Here is a 22,660-nt window from a genome sequence, read left to right on the forward strand (position 1 = left end):
AGTGAGATTTTCCCCTTAATACTGTTCTCAGGTATAGCTTTGTGCCCTTATCGTTCTGAGATTTGTGTTTTTTTCTTTTCCTCTTCCATGTTTAAGTTTACCTCTGCTTTGTAAAACCCAGCCTAGTGTAGTTTAGTTCCTTTCTGTCTTTCTCTTCTTTTGATTGTTTCTGTCTTCAGATTTCAGTATTATTAGTCATTGGTTAGTAAGATTTCATACATTCGTTTCAGTTAAATTAGGTGTTCAAAGCTATTTAAAATCATGTTGGTTTAATTGAAATTGGTTTTGCGGATATTTCTTCTGTTAAAGTGCTTGAGCATGTCTCAGTTGGCTTAAATAATTCTGTGAAGTTCACATTTTAATTGGTTCATGGCAAGTTTGTTTTCCAACTTTTAAATTGTTCAAAGTTTCTGAGTTTTTGAAATTTGTTTTGATCCGATTAAGGGTTTTTTGTTTGAGTGGTTTTGTTTGTCAGTCTTCAAGGATCCATAAGGGATTAATTGTAAGTATAGAAACTTAGAGAGGTCTCAAAAGGGGGGGGGGGACAGGGATTGTAATAACCAATTTGTCTAAGGTTATTTTAGGGATTTACGGTATGAAGGAATCAGTTTCTGTTAGGATAGAAGGTTCTAAAGAATATGATAAGAGTTGAAAGTTTCAGATATTTTTTAAAAAGGGGTAAAAGGGTAAAAAATAACTAAGGAAGGAGGGTTAAATAGGGAATTGGCTAGCTGTACTAGGGCTACCTTAGGCATGCCTATATAAGCTCTCTTTCCATTCATTGTAGAGGGCAGAAAAAGAACACTGAAAAAATATTGAAAGCTAAACGGCTGAATTCTTTTGGAAACTCTGCAATTCATACATTTAATTGTAGAAGAACTATCTAAATTCAATTTGTTTGGATCCCTGACTTCTTTTGTCTAGCTAAAATACCTAGAGAGTTTTCCTAGCTGCACTTCTGGCTGAGAAAGGGCTTGAGTTTTTGGTTTGAAGTTGGTTTTTGCACTAGTTACTCCAATACTGTTCCATTGGTTGTTCTTGAGTTGAATTCACTATCTCATTAAATGATTCTGGGGCTCTTTTTCTGCTGCTGTTCTGCTAATTCTGCACCCTTCTGTTTTTCTTTCGACTTCCAGGTATTCACCACATCTCTTAATGTATGAGAAAGGATAAGCTTGAAGTTGGTTTGATCAAGCTGAAATTTGTAAAGAGTAGTTTAAAATGTTATTTCTGCACTTTTGGAGCAATTGATAGTTGCATTTTAGTTTGGTTTTCCCTATGTGGACATTTGCTTTTTGTTTGTTGTTGTTTAATTCCCTTTGAATTCTGAGAGTCCAAATAGCCATTTCAATGTAGATGAGTTGTTGTGAAAAGGACATGTAATTTGTTTTAGGACTTTATTTTGCCTTCCTTTTCTTTTGAGATCATGTAGTCTGATTACCCTGCTTTGCTTCTACTTAGTTCATCATGTTTTAACTGCTGTGATGTTTCTTTTTTGTTGAATGGCTCAAGAGTGTTTGGTATTTTAGTATGTGTATATGAACCACGAGAATCAATACAGTAAGCTTCAGTAGATTTAAGCTTATTTTATGTTCATCCAAATTTATTTAAATGATATGTGTAGATGCTTGAGTTAGAAACGATAAGCTGCATTATACCTCAAAATGACAAGGAATTATTTATAGGTTCGTGGTCACATATTCTCATAAGATGGCATCAGAATGCATATTGCATTTTTCTTTCTCTTTAATTACAAAGGTTGGCCAACGTTTGCTTCATTTTAAGGTCTTTTCATGAAAGTTTTGATTTATCTCGTTTAATTTGAATTAATCACGATTTAGTTTCCAGCCTGCCAGTTAGGTTTGCGTATTGGGCTTCATGAGAGCCTAGTAGGGCTCAAATCATGTCTGGGTTTTGCTACTTGGTCCATTTAAGCTCAGATTGGGCTCTGGAGTGTAATATCAAAGGTTCCCCTCCTCTGAAGGGAATTGATGTCGAACCCCTGCTTCCCAGCATAGGTTGTGAGCCAGATTTGGGCTTATTTTGGTTTTGAGCCCAAAGGAATTTGCAACGAAGGAGATTGTTTACATTTTATCATTTGAGTTGTTCGTCGCCGGTATTGACTGTCAAATTTTGGTTTAACAGTTTCATAAGATAAATAAAATTTTGAATCTTCTAATAATCAAGTCTCTTAAATTAGTGGAGGTGTGCTATATTAGGTAACACAAATAGCTTGTGGCTCTCCGAGTTTAGTTTAAATTCTCTTTGAAATTGGAATTGAGGTGTGCCGCGCCAAACAAAATCTCAAAATACATGGCCCTCGCTTAGTTAATCTTTTAATCCTTAGAATTTGAGGCGTGCCATTTAGCGAATTTTCCATGGCCCCCGCAAAGTTGAAAACGCGTAGTTGCTTTAGGCGTGTAATTTAAAATTACCTTCTTAAACTCCGGTGTGCATTTCATGTGACCCAAATCCAAATCTTAACAACGTTAAATAAAATGTGTCTCAGACCGCGGGTGCATTTCATGTGGCGCGGTCCAAAGACGTATTTTAGATGACGTTGAAATCTTCCTTAAAATAATTAAAAGCGATTTTAAAGTTAAAAATGCACATAGGCCTAAAACATGTATTAAAATTAGATAATAGGCCAATAATAACAGTTAAGCGACCGTGCTAGAACCACGGAATCCGGGAATGCCTAACACATTCTCCCTAGTTAACAGAATTCCTTACCCTGGTTTCTGTGTTCGCGGACTATAAAACAGAGTCAAACTTTCCTCAATTCGGGATTTGAACCGGTGACTTGGGACACCATAAAATTATCCCAAGTGGCGACTCTGAATTTTTAATAAAATAATCCCGTTTCGATTGTCACTTTAAATTGAAAAAACTCCCTTATACCCCTTTCGGGGGTAGTAAAATGGAGGTGTGACAAAGATACACCCGGAGAAGTGTGCATCTGGAGTTAGATCAGAAAAATTCCTTAGGTTCATGGTATCTAATCGGGGAAGCGAGATCAATTTTAACAAAATCAAAGTCATAGAAGACATCACCGTAGTGGATAGCGTCAAGGCCATTCAGAGGTGACCGGGTGTATACCCGCCCTGGGCCGGTTCATATCAAGGTCCCCGGACAAAAGCCATCAGTTCTTCTCCCTGTTGAAGAAGAAGAATAACTTTCCTGGACCTCGGAATGCCAATAGGCTTTGGAAGAACTCAAACGGTACCTCTCGAGTCCCCCCTGCTCCACAATCCGAAGGCGGATGAATGGTTGTACCTTTACATGGCAGTTTCTGAGGTGGCGGTAAATGGAGTCCTAGTTCAGGAAAAAGAAGGTACGTAATTCCCTATTTACTATGTCAGTAGAACTCTAGGATGGACCGAAACAAGTATCCTCACCTGGAAAAATTGGCGCTCACTTTGCTAAACCATACTTTCAATGTCACCCCATATGTGTCTTGACCTCTTGCCCTTGGTAGAACATCATGCATAAGCTCGATCTCTTGGGCAGATTGGCCAAATGGGTCGTCAAAATTAGCAAGCTTGACATCGAGTATCGGCCTTGAGCCGTCATAAAATTGTAAATTTTGGCCGACTTTACACTGGCCTTAGTGCTCGAAGTCGAAAGAGAATTATTGTTAACCTGAGGGACTACCTCAGGAATTTGGACCCTTTTTACAGATAGCGCCTTGAACGCAAAGGGGCCCGGGCTCGGCATCATGCTGAAACCTCCTACAAGGAACATAGTTAGGCAGCCTATTAGAACTGTGAAATTGACTAACAATGAGGCTGGGTATAAGGCCATGATTGCAGGTCTCGAATTTGCTAAAAGCCTTGGGGACAAGGTGATCGAAGCTAAGTGTGATTCCCTCCTCGTGGTAAATCAAGTCAACGGGACGTTCGAAGTGAAGGAGGAACGAATGCGAAGGTAATTAGACAAGTTACAGGTAACACTGCATCAATTCAAGGAATGGACCCTACAGCACATACCCCAAGAACAAAACATCAAGATTGATGCTTTGGCTAACTTGGGGTCATCGGTTGATGATGATGAGTTCAGTTCAGGAGCAGTCGTACGGCTCATGAAGTTAGTAATAGAAGAAATTCATGCCAAAGTAAACTCTACGAGTTTGACCTGGGATTGGAGGAACAGGTACATAGACTACTTGAGAATTGGCAAGTTGCCCTCAGATCCTAAAGAATTGAGAGCTCTGCGTACCAAGGATGCCAGATTTATTTTGGCCGAAGGGACACTGTTCAGAAGAACGTTTGAAGGCCTATTAGCTAGATGCTTGGGGCCAGGAGATACCGAGTACGCCTTGAGAGATGTTCACGAAGGCACTCGCGAAAACCATATGGGGGCAGAATCTTTGGTTCGAAAATTAATTAGGGTCGTCTATTATTTGACCGAATTGGAGAAAGATGCGAAGGACTTCATAGAAAAATGTGATGGCTGCTAGAGACACGCACCAATGATCCATCAACCGGGAGAGCTACTACACTCAGCCATATCCCCATGGTCATTTATGAAATGAGGGACGGACATTGTCAGTCCTCTACCATGGGCACCCAGTAAGGCTCAATTCATACTACTCATGACCGACTATTTTTCCAAATGGGTAGAGGCTCAAGCATTCGAAAAGGTCCGGGAAAAGAAAGTCATTGACTTTATCTGGGACTGTTGATACCCAATTTTCCCTCATATATTTTAAAATGCATATATACTTTCAAAATAGTGCTTGAGCATCAACCAACATTTTTCCATGATTTTCTGTAATTTTAAAAAGATTTTAATTAATTTATTCTAGCATTTTATTATCCAAATAATTACTAATTGCATCAAAAACGGTTTTATGATAATTTTATTGCTTAATTTTATCATTTATATTTACACTAAGCTTTAATTATTTCATGAATGGCCATATGTACATGTTAGGATTATAATTATAATAACTTTGCAATAATAGCCTCATGTGTGTGTAATTACCTTATTTCACAAGAAAATAATCTTTTATATTTTTATAATACTAAGTAATTATTTTAAATTATTTTCATGCATAAATGATATTTTTATCATTTATAAATTGTTTTATTAAGTTAATTAGGTATTTAACAAATAGCCTTCTTAATTTTGGCCTAATTTCGGACTTTGGCCCAAATTACCACCCCAGCCCAATTACACTAACCCAATATCCATAACCCAATTTTAATTATCCCAACCCCAGATTCAATCCTGGCTGTTGATCTCAAGAGATCAACGGTGCAGGACATTCTTTCCTTTTTTAATATACCAAACCCCCTAAACCCTACCTCATTTTACACAAACCGCCGCCCCTGAATCCCTATCTCCTCTCTTCTCTCTCCACCTCTCCCTAATCCTAGTCTGCCATCGCGGGAAATCCTTCAATCCATAAGGATTCCCTTCGATTTTAGGCCACATTTGGCCTCCTATTTCTACTGGCTATTCGATTTCCTTGTTGTTTGATGGGGTCTCGAAGAGATTCAACACAGACCTTGCTTCAACTCTTCACTTTTCTTGATGAACCTGTCTATGTTAATCTCTATGTTTATGAGTGTTGGTATCTTCGTGTTCATGGCTTCAAATCTCTGGTTCAAACCAGATTTTTCTCACCTCTGTCTATTTTGTGCATGACCTAACTATTTTCGGTAGAATAAGTTCTGATCTCTTTAGATCTGAAGTGTTTGGGGTTTGTTTAACCATTTTCCTTTAAGGTTCTTTTGTTTTTACTGCTATTATCTACCGATTTTACTTTTTCCCTAAAAACAAGGGTTTCATCTTTTAAGTTTATGCAAATGTTTTAAAACATTTAAAGGTTCAATCATGGCTTTTCTTCTTTACTGCTCGACTAATTTCCTTGCTTGATGTTTCATCTATGTGTTTCTATATGCTTAAATCTTTCCGCTATTCAATTATTTACCTCACTGATCTTGCCCATTTATTTTGACTCTGTTAAATAAACGGATTAATTGGTTTACTTGCTTGACTAGGGTTTGAAATTATGTTTTTCTTTTTAAAATTGGTATCTTTCTGAGATTTTATTTATTCCTTCCTTATATGTGACTTATAATTGGTACTGCCTTCCTTACTTATGCTACTGGACTGATTTCTGGGTTTGATTTGTTCTGACCAACTTATAAATGGTCTCTGGCTTATTTCTTACCATTTAAACCTCAATTCTTTCCGCTAATTGATTTCATATTAGATTTTCCCTAATTTAAGGGGTCTTTCCGGATCCTATCGTGTTAATTGATTGAGTATGGCCTTAATTAACTAATGGAATTATTTGCATACTGTTACAACCCATATCCACATGTGTTAGTTCATGCCATATATTAGTTAACATAAATCCAAGAAGGAATTATCTTTGAGATGATAAGAAGTCAATCCTATTGGTCTTAAGTGATACAAGAGTGTATAAGGGTGATTAACCAGTATTAGAAGTTAAACGAATCAAGGATGTTGTAACTCGTATTTTCAAGTAATCTAGCGGTGCTTAATACACTCAAGAGGTCATTTATTAAGTTATTTTAATCATATAATATCCGTATCATAAGTCTTGAAGTCAAACGAGTTATGAAACAAAAGTCGACAAAAGTTGTCGCAACTTAGGTTCATAATTTTACTTAAACATTAGGTCAAATGTTTCTAATCTTTTCTCATAATTTACAAGGAATTACGGGGTGATCTACCCACCAAATTAAAGATCTATGAGTCTAGTTTCCAACGCATTAAACCGTTCATCGATACGATCTCGGAGTAGAGAGATATTCGCGTTTTCGCGAGACTGCGCCAAGCACCTCTCTATGGGGCCCACTAAGTCGGTTTAAGATATTTGGACCTATATAGGATGACTACAACCCGTTTTAAGTCATTTCTTTTCACTATTTTCAGACCTTAGAACCCTAGGAACATCCTCTCAAGGTTCTCTCAAGATTCAAGACCCAAAAAAGGGGCAAACAACACAAATCAAGTGTCGGGAATTCCGTGGCGCTAGTAAGTCTCTTGTTCTTCTTGTTGTTGCTCATTTTTGTGTTGTTCCAGCTCGTGTGGGAGGTTGTTTTAAAGGGTTTATGTTCTGTAAATACTCCCTCATGTTCTTAATATCAATCCTAGGTGATTTCAAGCCTTCTAAAGTGATTCTAGTGTCGAAAAACACTAATTGATCGCTAGTTTCGCTTTTTGGTTGTTGTGGCAGCATTGGAGGGATATTTCATGGAAATTTAAGGTCAAATTGGAGTTGTTCTTTCTGTATAAAGGTAAGGAACCTCTTACTCTATATGTATTTAAGATTATCCAAGTTGCGGCTAAGCCATTGAAGCTAGAACTTGTGAGATATATATCGAAAGGTTTGGTAGTAATGTTATTGTTTTGTGGACTGTTTTGCGTTGTTGTTGGGCTGCGTATTTTACTACTATCTTGTGGAGTTTTGGAGGAGGAAGGGTGTGGGGAAACACCATATATATGTAGGGTTATGGGCTGATAGTTATTCGTAACATTTCCAGATTGTTTGACACGACTATGGTGGTCGTCGTATGTATGGAGTGATTAGGCTGTGTGTGGACTATATTGGGAGGCTCAATATGTTTATTATTGATGTTGTTTGGGCTGTTTGGTGACTATTTTGAATGGTGTGAGGTCATATATATAGGGGAGGTGCTGTCCGTTTCATCGTAAAATAGGTTGTGGTCGATACATAATAGTTATGACGCTTAAATGATAACGATAGTATCGTTTCTCTTATTGTAGACTAAGGAGTTTTGACAATTGCATAGCTTGAGATTGGGGAAGTATATACAAGGTATGTGAGGCTATCCCTTTCCTTCTTTTGCACGACTCCGATTGTACATAATGTAATGAACGAGCTTCCAAAGATACTCTACTCTTAGAAGCTAGCAGTACTTACATTGTTTTCCCTCTTATGGAACGATTGATGTTAATGTTGCTTCTCTTATTCTTATGTTATCAATGTTATTGGTACTTCCTGATTCTTATAAGGTTCATAGTGAAGAGTTAGTCCTAATAACGTGTATAGAGGATACCGACCTTACGTCACTCCGAAAGGTTTAGAATGTGATTCCATGAGTCGAGCATGCATTATATATATGTATCTATTTTACTCTACCGAGCCACGCTATAGTTGGCCGGGTACGGCACCTATTGTGCAACCACTGATCAGTTGGGTTTTACCGAGCTCCACGTGGCCGGGTACGATTCTACCGAGCCTATTATGGCCGGGTACGATATGATGATGATGATGCCCACAGAGGCGAATGCTTTAAAGGTTTATGTATTTATACATATGTATCATGCATTTCATGTAAGTAGCCCTCAGAGGTACTAAGATGTTACAGGTTGTATATTCTCTATCCTTGCTTACATTACTGATCGCATTTATGGTTCCTTGCCTTACATACTCAGTACTTTATTCGTACTGACGTCCTTTTATTTGTGGACGCTGCATGTCGTGCTGCAGGTCCTGATAGACAGGCAGGTGCAGCTCCCCCACCACAGTAGACTGTCCAGTTCAGCGGTGATTGGCGAGATCCCTTCTCCGGACTTGCCTTGGTCTTGGTATGCAATTTTTGTTATAGACATTATGGGTATGTCGGGGCCCTGTTCCGGCTATGTTGCAACACTTATGTTCTTTTAGAGGCTCATAGACAGGTGTCGGCTCATGTATAGTTTGGTATGCCTTGTCGGCTAGTTTTTGTTGTATAGTCTTTCATAGTAGCATGGTAGCTCATACCTTATATGTAGTTTCTTGATTGTCTGGTCATCCCCTGCTATGTATGTTCATGCCGTCATATTTTATTGCTGGTTGTCCATGATCTAGGTCTACCATTTATATTGATCTCGTCAGCCTTAAAAGATAATAATGAAGGTTAGATGAAATGTACGTTGGTGCTCGGCAAGTGTGGTCGGGTGCTAGTCATGGCCCTTCAGTTTGGGTCGTGACAAACTTGGTATCAGAGCAAGTTTGTCCTAGGGGTTGTCTATGAGCCGTGTCTAGTAGAGTCTTGATTATGGATGTGTAGCGCGCCACATTTATAATCAGGAGGCTACATGACATCTAGGGTTGTTACCTTCTTCCTGAATCTAGATCGTGCGTAGAGTTAAGTCGTAAGTGTTTGTCTCTAATATTCACCTTGTTTTTTTCAGTGATGCCTTCGACTAGGAAGCAAACGATTAGTAGACGGCTTGATACAGCAGTGGGAGAGGGTACCAGTCAGGTGCCCCAAGTTAGAGCAGGACAAAGTGAGGCTCAAAGTGAGATGCCCTCTCATACCTCATCTACTCCATCTCCTCCAGAGGATATTAGAAGGCACCCAGCACCTCCAGTTCCTCCGTCTGGCACTCCAGACTAGGATATGCGGAGTACTTTGCAGTTATTGACTAGCTTGGTAGTTGCTCAGGCTCAGAGGCAGAATACAGGTGCTGCTGAGAAACCAGTTAGTACAAGAGTTCGTGATTTTATTAATTTAGACCCTCCAGTGTTTACCGGATCAGACCCCAAGGAGGACCCACAGACTTTTATTGACCAGGTTCATCGTACACTTCGGGTTATGCATGTTAGTGATACAGAGGCAGTAGAGTTGGCTTCTTATCGGCTACGGGATTTAGCGGTTCTCTGGTATGATAGTTGGGAGAGATCCAGGGGTCCGAACCCTCCTCCAGCTGTGTGGAAGGAATTTTCTGAGGCCTTTCTTCGTCACTACTTGCCAGTTGAGATACGACGAGCTAGAGCTGATAAGTTCTTGAACCTTAGACAAGGTAATATGAGTGTGCGAGAGTACAGTATGCAGTTTGATTCTTTGGCAAGGTATGCTCCCCATATGGTGGCCGAGATGAGTGATAGGGTGCATATGTTCGTGAATGGGTTGGGACCACATCTAATAAATGAGTGTACGACAGCCTCCTTGGTGGAGGGCATGGATATTTCCCGTATTCAAGCTTATGCCCAGACCCTAGAGGATCGTAAGCGCCAGCAGAGGGCAGTTAGGGAGCAGGATAGGGGCCAGCATAAGAGGGCGAGATTTGCAGGGTATTCTGATGACTTCAGAGGCCGCATCAGGCCACAGTTTTCGAGGAGTTCGGCGCCACCTGTAGCTAGTGCTCCTCCACAGTTTCAGAGGCCTCGATATGATCGATCCTATTCTGGTCCAGGTCAGAGTTCGCGGGCATCTGGCTCGCAACATCACAGGGATACTAGTCAGATGAGACCCCCAACACCACATTGTGATCAGTGCGGCAAGGCCCACTTTGGACTGTGTCGTCGAGGTTCTGATGCATGCTATTCGTGCGGGCAGCCTGGCCATATGATGCGGGATTGTCCTAATAGAGGAGGTGATGGTATGGCTCAGCCGACTGGATCTGTGTCTGGTTCTTCCTCATCAGTTCGACCTCCAGCACGGGGTTTTCAGCAGTCGACAGGTCGTGGTAGGGGTAGAGGTGCAGTGCCGAGTTCGAGTGGTGCTCAAAATCGAACCTATGCTCTAGTAGGTCGACAGGATCTCGAGTCGTCTCCAGATGTTGTTACAGGTATTATATCTGTGTTTTCTTATGATGTATATGCGCTGATTGATCCGGGATCTACATTATCATATGTTACACCCTTTGTGGCTAATAAGTTTGGCATTGAACCTGAATTGATAAGTAAACCCCTCGCGGTATCTACTCCGATAGGAGATTCTGTGATTGCTAGAAGGGTATATAGAGGTTGCACTGTGATGATTTGTAGTCGTCAAACCTCGGCAAATTTATTTGAGTTAGAAATGGTTGATTTTGATGTGATAATGGGAATGGACTGGTTGGCCTCATGCTATGCAAATGTTGACTGTCGTACGAAGATGGTTAGGTTCCAATTTCCGGGTGAACCCGTCATTGAATGGAAAGGGAACATTGCTACACCGAAAGGTAGGTTTATTTCCTATCTTAAGGCAAGGAAAATGATCTCAAAAGGTTACATTTATCATCTCGTTCGCGTTAGGGATGCGGAGGCGAAACCGCCTACTTTACAATCAATCCCTGTGGTCAACGAATTCCCAGATGTTTTCCCAGATGAACTCCCAGGCCTTCCTCCTGAAAGGGAGATTGAGTTTAGCATTGATGTGTTACCTGACACTCAACCGATCTCTATTCCTCCATACAGAATGGCCCCGGCAGAGTTGCGAGAGTTGAAGGTGCAGTTGAAGGACTTGCTGGATAAGGGCTTTATTAGGCCTAGCACTTCACCTTGGGGTGCACCAGTCCTATTCGTGCGGAAGAAAGACGGGTCGTTACGGATGTGTATCGACTATCGACAGTTGAATAAGTCTACTATAAAGAACAAGTATCCACTTCCAAGAATTGATGACCTGTTTGACCAACTCCAGGGTGCCAAGTATTTCTCTAAGATTGATTTACGTTCAGGGTATCATCAGGTGAGGGTTAGGGAGAAGGATATTCCAAAGACGGCCTTCCGGACAAGATATGGGCACTTTGAGTTCTTGGTGATGTCGTTCGGGCTAACAAATGCCCCAGCAGCTTTTATGGATCTCATGAATACTATATTCAGGCCCTATCTTGATGTGTTCGTGATTGTATTCATTGATGACATTCTAGTGTATTCTCGTTCGGAGGTGGAACATGCGGGCCACTTGCGGATAGTATTACAGACGCTTCAGGATCGTAAGTTATATGCTAAGCTCTCCAAATGTGAATTCTGGCTGAACTCAGTAGCATTCCTTGGCCATGTGATATCTGATGAGGGTATTAGTGTCGACACTCAGAAGATCGATGCAGTAAAGAATTGGCCGAGACCTACAACACCATCAGAAGTCCGCAGCTTCCTAGGGCTAGCAGGATATTATAGGCGGTTTGTAGAAGGATTTTCCTCTATATCATCACCATTGACTAAGTTAACACAAAAAGCTACCAAATTCCAGTGGTCTGACACTTGTGAACGTAGTTTTCAGGAGTTGAAGAATCGATTGACATCTGCACCAGTGCTCACTCTTCCTGAAGGAACAGAAGGTTATGTGGTATATTGTGATGCCTCAGGTATAGGTTTGGGGTGCGTATTGATGCAGCATGGGAATGTGATTGCTTATGCATCAAGACAATTGAAGAAGCATGAAAAGAATTATCCAACCCATGATTTGGAATTGGCTGCAGTAATATATGCTTTGAAGATATGGCGGCACTACTTATACGGCGTCCATGTTGACATCTACACAGATCACAAGAGTTTACAATACATCTTCAAGCAGAAAGAGTTGAATTTGAGGCAGCGTAGGTGGCTTGAATTATTGAAAGACTACGACGTCGAGATATTGTATCATCCCGGTAAAGCCAATGTTGTGGCAGACGCTCTCAGCCGTAAATCAATGGGAAGCTTAGTACATATTGAGGCAGGTAGATGGGGGTTGATTAAAGAGCTTCATCAGCTAGCCAATATGAGAATCAGATTGTTAGACTCTGATGACGGAGGTGTTACTGTACAGAATACATCAGAATCATCTTTGGTAGCCGAGGTAAAAGCACGACAATATGAAGATCCTATCTTAGTACGATTAAGAGAAAGCATTCAACAGTGTAAAAGTATGGCTTTTGGGATCGGAAAAGACGGGGCACTGAGATACCAGAGCCGATTGTGTGTGCCTAATGTGGCAGGGTTGCGAGAGAAGATTATGAATGAGATTCATCAATCCCGATATTCCATCCATCCCGGCTCGACAAAGATGTATCATGATGTCAAGGAGCAGTATTGGTGGGATAATATGAAGAAGTCTATTGCTGAATTTGTAGCCCAGTGTCCCAATTGTCAACAAGTAAAGATAGAACATCAGAAACCCGGTGGATTGCTTCAAAATATAGAGATTCCGACCTGGAAGTGGGAGGTGATTAATATGGACTTCATTATTGGATTACCTCGCTCTTATCATAAGTTTGACTCCATCTGGGTGATAATTGATCGACTTACAAAATGTGCCCATTTTCTGCCAGTGAAGACAACTTACACGGCTGAAGATTATGCGAAGTTGTATATCAAGGAGATTGTTAGGCTTCATGGTGTGCCCATATCTATTATATCAGACCGAGGAGCTCAATTTACGGCTAACTTTTGGAGGTCTTTCCAGAAGGGTTTAGGCACACAAGTAAATCTCAGCACTGCATTTCATCCGCAGACTGACGGACAGGCTGAACGTACCATTCAGACACTGGAAGATATGCTACGAGCATGTGTTCTAGATTTTAAGGGGAATTGGGATGATCATCTTCCACTCATAGAATTCGCCTATAACAATAGCTACCATTCCAGTATTAAAATGGCCCCATACGAGGCACTATACGGGAGGAGATGTAGATCACCAGTTGGATGGTTCGAAGTCGGTGAAACAGAATTATATGGGCCAGATTTGATTCACCAAGCTATTGAGAAGGTGAAAGTGATACAGGAGCGATTGAGGACGGCACAAAGCAGGCAAAAATCTTATTCTGATGTCCGACGTCGTGATCTAGAGTTTGAGGTTGGTGATTGGGTTTTCCTGAGGATCTCACCAATGAAGGGTATTATGCGTTTTGGGAAGAAAGGTAAGCTGAGTCCAAGGTATATCGGGCCGTATAAAATTCTTCGACGGATTGGACAGGTTGCTTATGAGTTAGAATTGCCATCCGAATTGGAATTTGTCCACCCGGTATTCCATGTATCTATGTTGAGAAAATGTATTGGAGACCCTTCTCGAGTCGTCCCTATCAAAGATGTACAAGTTACAGAGGACCTATCATATGAAGAAGTGCCAGTGGCGATATTAGATCGGCAAGTCCGCAAGCTGAGAACAAAAGATGTAGCTTCCGTCAAAGTATTGTGGAGGAACAAAAATATGGAAGAAATGACATGGGAAGCAGAAAAGGAGATGAAGTCAAAATACCCTTACTTATTCCAGAATGAAGATAACAAGGATGCTGGTGGAAGACAGGATACATTGGAAGAAGAAACGGCTCTATGAGGTAAGCAATAATTTGAGAATACTCCTCCTTAATACAAAATGATGATATGTAGATAATGTAAATACGCATAATGCTTTGTGTAGACTTGTGAAACCATATGTTGGGCTTAATTACTTGCAAGTTTTGCTAGTGACCATTTTATAGGGGAAAATTGATCGGAAATTTCCATTGGAATCCACGATGATTTAAACTCCCCATAAACCCTTACATTCGAGGACGAATGTTCCTAAGGGGGGGAGGGTGTTACAACCCATATCCACATGTGTTAGTTCATGCCATATATTAGTTAACATAAATCCAAGAAGGAATTATCTTTTAGATGATAAGAAGTCAATCCTATTGGTCTTAAGTGATACAAGAGTGTATAAGGGTGATTAACCAGTATTAGAAGTTAAACGAATCAAGGATGTTGTAACTCGTATTTTCAAGTAATCTAGCGGTGCTTAATACACTCAAGAGGTCATTTATTAAGTTATTTTAATCATATAATATCCGTATCATAAGTCTTGAAGTCAAACGAGTTATGAAACAAAAGTCGACAAAAGTTGTCGCAACTTAGGTTCATAATTTTACTTAAACATTAGGTCAAATGTTTCTAATCTTTTCTCATAATTTACAAGGAATTACGGGGTGATCTACCCACCAAATTAAATATCTATGAGTCTAGTTTCCAACGCATTAAACCGTTCATCGATACGATCTCGGAGTAGAGAGATATTCGCGTTTTCGCGAGACTGCGCCAAGCACCTCTCTATGGGGCCCACTAAGTCGGTTTAAGATATTTGGACCTATATAGGATGACTACAACCCGTTTTAAGTCATTTCTTTTCACTATTTTCAGACCTTAGAACCCTAGGAACATCCTCTCAAGGTTCTCTCAAGATTCAAGACCCAAAAAAGGGGCAAACAACACAAATCAAGTGTCGGGAATTCCGTGGCGCTAGTAAGTCTCTTGTTCTTCTTGTTGTTGCTCATTTTTGTGTTGTTCCAGCTCGTGTGGGAGGTTGTTTTAAAGGGTTTATGTTCTGTAAATACTCCCTCATGTTCTTAATATCAATCCTAGGTGATTTCAAGCCTTCTAAAGTGATTCTAGTGTCGAAAAACACTAATTGATCGCTAGTTTCGCTTTTTGGTTGTTGTGGCAGCATTGGAGGGATATTTCATGGAAATTTAAGGTCAAATTGGAGTTGTTCTTTCTGTATAAAGGTAAGGAACCTCTTACTCTATATGTATTTAAGATTATCCAAGTTGCGGCTAAGCCATTGAAGCTAGAACTTGTGAGATATATATCGAAAGGTTTGGTAGTAATGTTATTGTTTTGTGGACTGTTTTGCGTTGTTGTTGGGCTGCGTATTTTACTACTATCTTGTGGAGTTTTGGAGGAGGAAGGGTGTGGGGAAACACCATATATATGTAGGGTTATGGGCTGATAGTTATTCGTAACATTTCCAGATTGTTTGACACGACTATGGTGGTCGTCGTATGTATGGAGTGATTAGGCTGTGTGTGGACTATATTGGGAGGCTCAATATGTTTATTATTGATGTTGTTTGGGCTGTTTGGTGACTATTTTGAATGGTGTGAGGTCATATATATAGGGGAGGTGCTGTCCGTTTCATCGTAAAATAGGTTGTGGTCGATACATAATAGTTATGACGCTTAAATGATAACGATAGTATCGTTTCTCTTATTGTAGACTAAGGAGTTTTGACAATTGCATAGCTTGAGATTGGGGAAGTATATACAAGGTATGTGAGGCTATCCCTTTCCTTCTTTTGCACGACTCCGATTGTACATAATGTAATGAACGAGCTTCCAAAGATACTCTACTCTTAGAAGCTAGCAGTACTTACATTGTTTTCCCTCTTATGGAACGATTGATGTTAATGTTGCTTCTCTTATTCTTATGTTATCAATGTTATTGGTACTTCCTGATTCTTATAAGGTTCATAGTGAAGAGTTAGTCCTAATAACGTGTACAGAGGATACCGACCTTACGTCACTCCGAAAGGTTTAGAATGTGATTCCATGAGTCGAGCATGCATTATATATATGTATCTATTTTACTCTACCGAGCCACGCTATAGTTGGCCGGGTACGGCACCTATTGTGCAACCACTGATCAGTTGGGTTTTACCGAGCTCCACGTGGCCGGGTACGATTCTACCGAGCCTATTATGGCCGGGTACGATATGATGATGATGATGCCCACAGAGGCGAATGCTTTAAAGGTTTATGTATTTATACATATGTATCATGCATTTCATGTAAGTAGCCCTCAGAGGTACTAAGATGTTACAGGTTGTATATTCTCTATCCTTGCTTACATTACTGATCGCATTTATGGTTCCTTGCCTTACATACTCAGTACTTTATTCGTACTGACGTCCTTTTATTTGTGGACGCTGCATGTCGTGCTGCAGGTCCTGATAGACAGGCAGGTGCAGCTCCCCCACCACAGTAGACTGTCCAGTTCAGCGGTGATTGGCGAGATCCCTTCTCCGGACTTGCCTTGGTCTTGGTATGCAATTTTTGTTATAGACATTATGGGTATGTCGGGGCCCTGTTCCGGCTATGTTGCAACACTTATGTTCTTTTAGAGGCTCATAGACAGGTGTCGGCTCATGTATAGTTTGGTATGCCTTGTCGGCTAGTTTTTGTTGTATAGTCTTTCATAGTAGCATGGTAGCTCATACCTTATATGTAGTTTCTTGATTGTCTGGTCATCCCCTGCTATGTATGTTCATGCCATCATATTTTATTGCTGGTTGTCCATGATCTAGGTCTACCATTTATATTGATCTCGTCAGCCTTAAAAGATAATAATGAAGGTTAGATGAAATGTACGTTGGTGCTCGGCAAGTGTGGTCGGGTGCTAGTCATGGCCCTTCAGTTTGGGTCGTGACACATACCTTATTTGTGAACTCTTAATTTCCTTTACCGTGTTTGTTCTACTCTGCTGAATGCTATATAACCTCACCATTCTGATTTTTTAAAAAAAGGACACGAACACGCACGCTCAGACTCAGTCACCTATACTTACAAGCACACACTGATACACACTTACAGTTCTTTGATTTATTGCACTCTCTAGCTGGCTAAAAGCCAATGCTAGACTCTTGGATTTCATTCATCTTCACCTTCTTGTTTGCTATCTCCTTAACTGGTATACCTCCATTTCTGTTATCATGTTCTCTTCTATATGCTATGTAGTTGGACTTCAATATAATTCTGTTTGCCCTTCTGTTTCCTATTTACTGCTCTCTTAACTAGTATGTCTCAATTCTTGTTACCGTTTTCTATTCTATATGGTATGTAGTCAGTCTATTATACACCTCAACATGTTCCTGTTTGATACATGATTCCTGATCATCTTGTTCTCACCTGTTATGCCTCAGTTACTGTTGTTCCATGTGATTATATGATTAGTATACTTTCAACTGCGATATGTTTCTGTTTGCCATGTGTTTCCTGCTTGCATTCTCCTTGACTAGTATGCCTCAAATCCTGTTAATTTGCTTTGTTCTATGTGGTTATGTGATGGGCTTACCTTAGTATGTCTAGCCGTGGATTTCTGTTCACTTCTTTTTAGACTAGAGAGCTTTAGTTCCTGCTATCAAGTGATATATGTTATTTTGGTTAGTTACTTCAAACTCTAGCATGCTTCTGTTCAATATATGTCTATATGAGTCTGTTGATATTAAATATTTTTCCCAAAATATTTTAAAATTACATATATACCTTCAAAATCATGCATTAATAGAAATTGGTTTTTTACAATTTTCTATATTTTTATTAATTTATCCAGCATTTTATTTCCAATAAATAATGACAGAATTGCATCGCAAGTGATTTCAAAATCATTTCTTGATTTAATTTATTATTTATGGTCCTATTTAAATTAAATTATTCCATATTAACCAAATTGGCATCGTTTGGCTACATTTGCAATAACTTTACAATTATAGCCCAAGCATATGATTTTATACTATTTTTGACCGGAAATTAATCATTTATATTTTAAAATACTAAGTAATCTTTTTTAACTATTTCTATGCATAAAATTTATTTTTGTACAATTATCAGCTATTTTTATAAATTATTTTATTTAATTTAATTGGGTATTTAACAAATAGCCAATTCCATTTCAATTCTAGCCTAATAATCATATCCCAACCCAATTAAAATAGCCCAAACCCCATGCCAAATCCATCTAAATTACCGGACCCAATCCCTAAATCTACCCGGCCCAAACCTGATTTAATCTTGGTCGTTGATCATTTTTTATCAACGGCCCAGATTTACCCTTTCCTAATTTAACCTAATAGACTACCCCCCCCCCAAACCCTCACTGTCTCTCATTCTCTCATCACTCTCCGCTGTTACATCTCTCTCAAGACTCTCTCTGCTAAACCTAAGCTCCTACTTGTCGGTCGTTGGCTTGCCGGTACCGATGGTGGTTCCACCACCACCCCTAGCCTTCATGGCTCCCTCACATGCTGGATCCTTGCTACCTTGAGGCCCTCGAGGGAACCAGAAGGCGGTTCACTCACCTCCCATGGTTTCTATGTCATTCTCAGGCCGTCCGAGTAAGATTCTACCATCTCCGGCTAGAACTTGTAGTTTCTAGGCCTGTTCTCTTTCTCTTTGGGTTGTCTCTATGAAATCCTAAATACTAGCTATTGATTTCTTAGATCTGTAACAGTTCTGAGTACATTTTGAGTTTATCCTTACTATTTTCTTGATAATCTTTCCGATTTTTCAAAAATGCCTCTTCGTCTTCAAACTAGGGTTTCTTAACCCCTTTTTGAAATGACTTCTCCTCTGATTTTCGATATTATTCTACGATGTTTAAATGGTTTGTTTAAGTTTTTCTTTTATCGGATTCATTATATTGAAACCCCCTAATTTTCGGCTTTAGTCTTGGATTCTGAGTTCGTCTTTTTGTTTGTTCATTCAATTTGTCTGTATGTTTGATTCGCATTAATATGCTTCGATTAATTAGAGTATTTTAAGATTATTACCCTAGTAATATCTTATTAAGGTTTCTGATTTGGTTTTTCCTGTTTATACTTTGTTTATTGGTTTATTCATGAAAGTCTATACTATTTCCCTTAGTATTGGTACTATTTTTCGATTCTTGAATCCTTGATTTACTGTGTTGATACTCTTATACTGATTTTCGGCTATTTTTCCTATTTTCATAACCCTTAAAATTATTTTTTACCTTATTATGTGGTTGTCTGTATTATTAATTAATTCTTACTATTATTTCCTTAATTAGACCATATGTATCTATCCCTAATTACATATTCTGTACCTATATTGTTTGAATTCTTTCCTTATTTGTTACCTACTTTCTACTGTTGGTAAATTACTCTCTTATTTAAGGGAGACTTGGCTGATTTTCGTTCTTAATTGATTCTGTAGTTCTATAATTGCTGAACAATTGATTCTTGCCTTATTTACCTAGCTTTCAAACTATTATATATACCCTCTTCTCTTTTCATTACACACACGAACACATTAGTTCAAACTCTCTCACACTCAAAACTTTTCTGCTCTCTTTCTTCGGCTACTTGCTCTTATTCTGAGTTAGCCGGCTGCAAGCCAAGGCTAACTATTGTGCTCTTCTATTCTTCACTTTGTATTTACTATCTCTTTAGTGGTATGTTCTGATTTCAATTCAAGTCCCAAAACCAACGTGTTTCTTTTACTGCTTCAGTTTATCATGTTTCTGATTTATTTCTATCTACGGTTCTGTTGTTCAATGTGTAATTGACATGTTTACATTACTGCTTCATATAGCATGCTAGTCTAACCCTCTTAGGGCATCTCAGAACATGTTCTACTCTCTTGGTAGTCTATTTCAATGTGACTCTACCCTATTTTGAATACTTGTCTACTTGTTATCCAGTTTTGGAATGCATTTACTTTGCAAATTGATCGGTCACTTTAAATGTCTGATTCTGTTATTTCTGAATTTCATACTGTGTTGGTATCCCTAGCTATTCCCTAATCCCATAAACCCTCACAAGAACTGCTATGCTCCTCTAACTATGTGTTTACCTATATGACTTATGTGTCCCCAAATCCCTTTACCCATGTTTGTGGTTGCTGAACCTGCCATGGTTCTATGTTCTTGGGTTATGTATGAACCTGTTTTGAGTGTTCTGTTTGGACTATTGCTTATTACTCTACTCCCTTTTCAAAACTGTCTCTGTGTTTTTTTACAAAACTATTTCAAACAAGTCTCTTTTTAAACCATTTCCATGCTTAAATCTTTTCAAGCACTTTCACATATACTCTTAGGTTTTAAGATCTGCCCCTCTAATGTGTGACTGCTTAGGGGCCCTATGAGATCCCTCTGAACTCTGATACATTAGAGCTGGCCATTCCACACTGCACTTACTCAACTATGATTATGAAATTTGGGTGTGAGCACTGCTGGATCCCTTGAGGTCCTTAGGGAACTCTGACACACGCGGATTATGTGAAAGGTTGTGAGGCAATCTGGCATTGGTAACTCTAGAAATCTGGGCCTACTTTCAGGCTCCCTATAGAGTAACTTCTTATTTTTCTTATCTAATCATGTAATTCATGCAATATTGTTCTGTAATAATTTGTTGTAAACAAATACTAGGGATGGATAGTGAAAATGGGAGGGTAGCTATGCCTGTTATAGACATCAAATGGGTAGAAAACCATTCTTTAGGTTTACATTTTCTATATGCGCAATAGAGTCCAGGTTTAGAACCAACATGTGCAAAAACATATCATGTATTAGAGACCATGCTCTTAGGTTTCATGTATATTGTTTCAGCATCTCATTTTGACATTCTTACTATCAGTTAGAAATCTTGTTCTAGGATAAAGGGCATTAAAACAAAAACTGCTACTCCTGTACACTTGACAGCATGCTCTACAATGTTGTAACCTTTATGCATTTAGACATCCTGCTTTTAGGAAATTCTGCAATCAAGTTGTGCATTTAGAAATCCTTCTTTAGGAATTTCGCATATAAATCATTCTATACCTTATGTGTGCATATTAGATACCATGTTTAGGTTCTCATTCATACTCACTCAGTTACGCCTAGTAAACTACTGATGCATGAAACGGAGTATTAACAATCTTATCTTGCTTTAAACAAACTGGTAATAATCCCTGTATTTTGTAACACCTAGAACAACATGATCTTAGGAAAAAATGACTTCTAAACTTCTAATGGTTTTGGTAACAACTGTGCACTATCTCACGCCCAGGCAAACCTTAGGAAATTAACCCTTATAAACTAGAAACTACCTCTTTGTGTGTACTGCTTGATGATTAACAGGCTTAAAATCAATAGGCAAACTGATTAGGGCCCCTGCTTCTGAGTTATAAAATAAAATTGCATATCTTATGTATTCTGATATTCGCCTAGACATCATGTCTTAGAATACTGTTTAACAATATTGCCCTTATTTGTGTTTGAGTCATGTTGTTTACATACCTTATCTGTGGAGGTAAAACTAAGCCTCTTATTTGCTCTTTCCTGCTTTTATTTGCTAAAGCCCTATGTATTCTTGCTTGTCGCCCTAGTATTTTATCCTTCAAGCCTAAGGGTCTGTCTAGAACTGCCTGTAGGTAGAGGTCTTAATTTCCTCCAGGACCATTAAGAAGGGACATATAATAGCACGCAATAGAGATCGCTAACCAACACTCGCTTTAATAACCTCTAAGAGGTAGGAATGGGTATATATAGATATGATGACTACACGCTAATGTCACGTGTAACCCCTCATTGAGGAGTGTTTACCGGAAATTGCATGGGTGATCCTATAGGCTAACCAACCTAGGACCCCTCCTTCCCGAATTCCCTTTGCCTAAAACTTTGATTTTCTATATAACTTGTTCAAATTCTTTGTCTTATCGTCTGATTCAGACAATGTCCACATGCTTTATTTGTAGTTATTTGTGTCAAGTACCTATTCATTAAAGGACCAATTCATAAGTATAAGTTCGGCGGGGATACATAGTTGTGGACCAAGAGGGGTGCCTAACACTTCCTCTCGAGGTTATTTCAAGCCCTTACCCTAAATCTCTGGTAATCCAAACCAATCCGAGAGTTAATCGCTCTAAGTGCCCTAATTCACCATAATCCGTTAGGTGGCGATTCTTCAAAATACCCAATTCCCAAAAGGAAATGAGTTATTACCCCCATAAATGTCGAAATCCAGACCTTTCTTCCCCGTAAAAAAAGGGGGCACGACAGCATGGAGACTCTGCTGGGAATACCTTTAGGCTCTTACCATAACGAACTTATTCTTATGAATTAGTTCAAGCATGCTTTATCCTGTACCCTTTCCCCTTGTTTTAATTTAAACTGTCTATTTTCTTTTAAGCATTTATGATTCTTTATCCCTGAAACTGACTTGTCTTTTGTTTCTTCTTCTTGTAACTGTCTTTCAATCATTTAAATACCGTATTTATTTTTCCTACGTGCAAATACTTGACTACATATTATTAATTGTTGCATAAATCATGCTCTACATTATATTCCACCCACGCGTATCAAATCATATAGCATTGCTTAATGAATGGTTGCGCTCTTCCTATTTATTACCCTTAAATTTGGAAAGACTTATTTGCGGTAAAACCAGTCGAT

Source organism: Nicotiana sylvestris, chromosome 6, assembly GCF_000393655.2.
Source record: "Nicotiana sylvestris chromosome 6, ASM39365v2, whole genome shotgun sequence".
Lineage (NCBI taxonomy): Eukaryota > Viridiplantae > Streptophyta > Magnoliopsida > Solanales > Solanaceae > Nicotiana > Nicotiana sylvestris.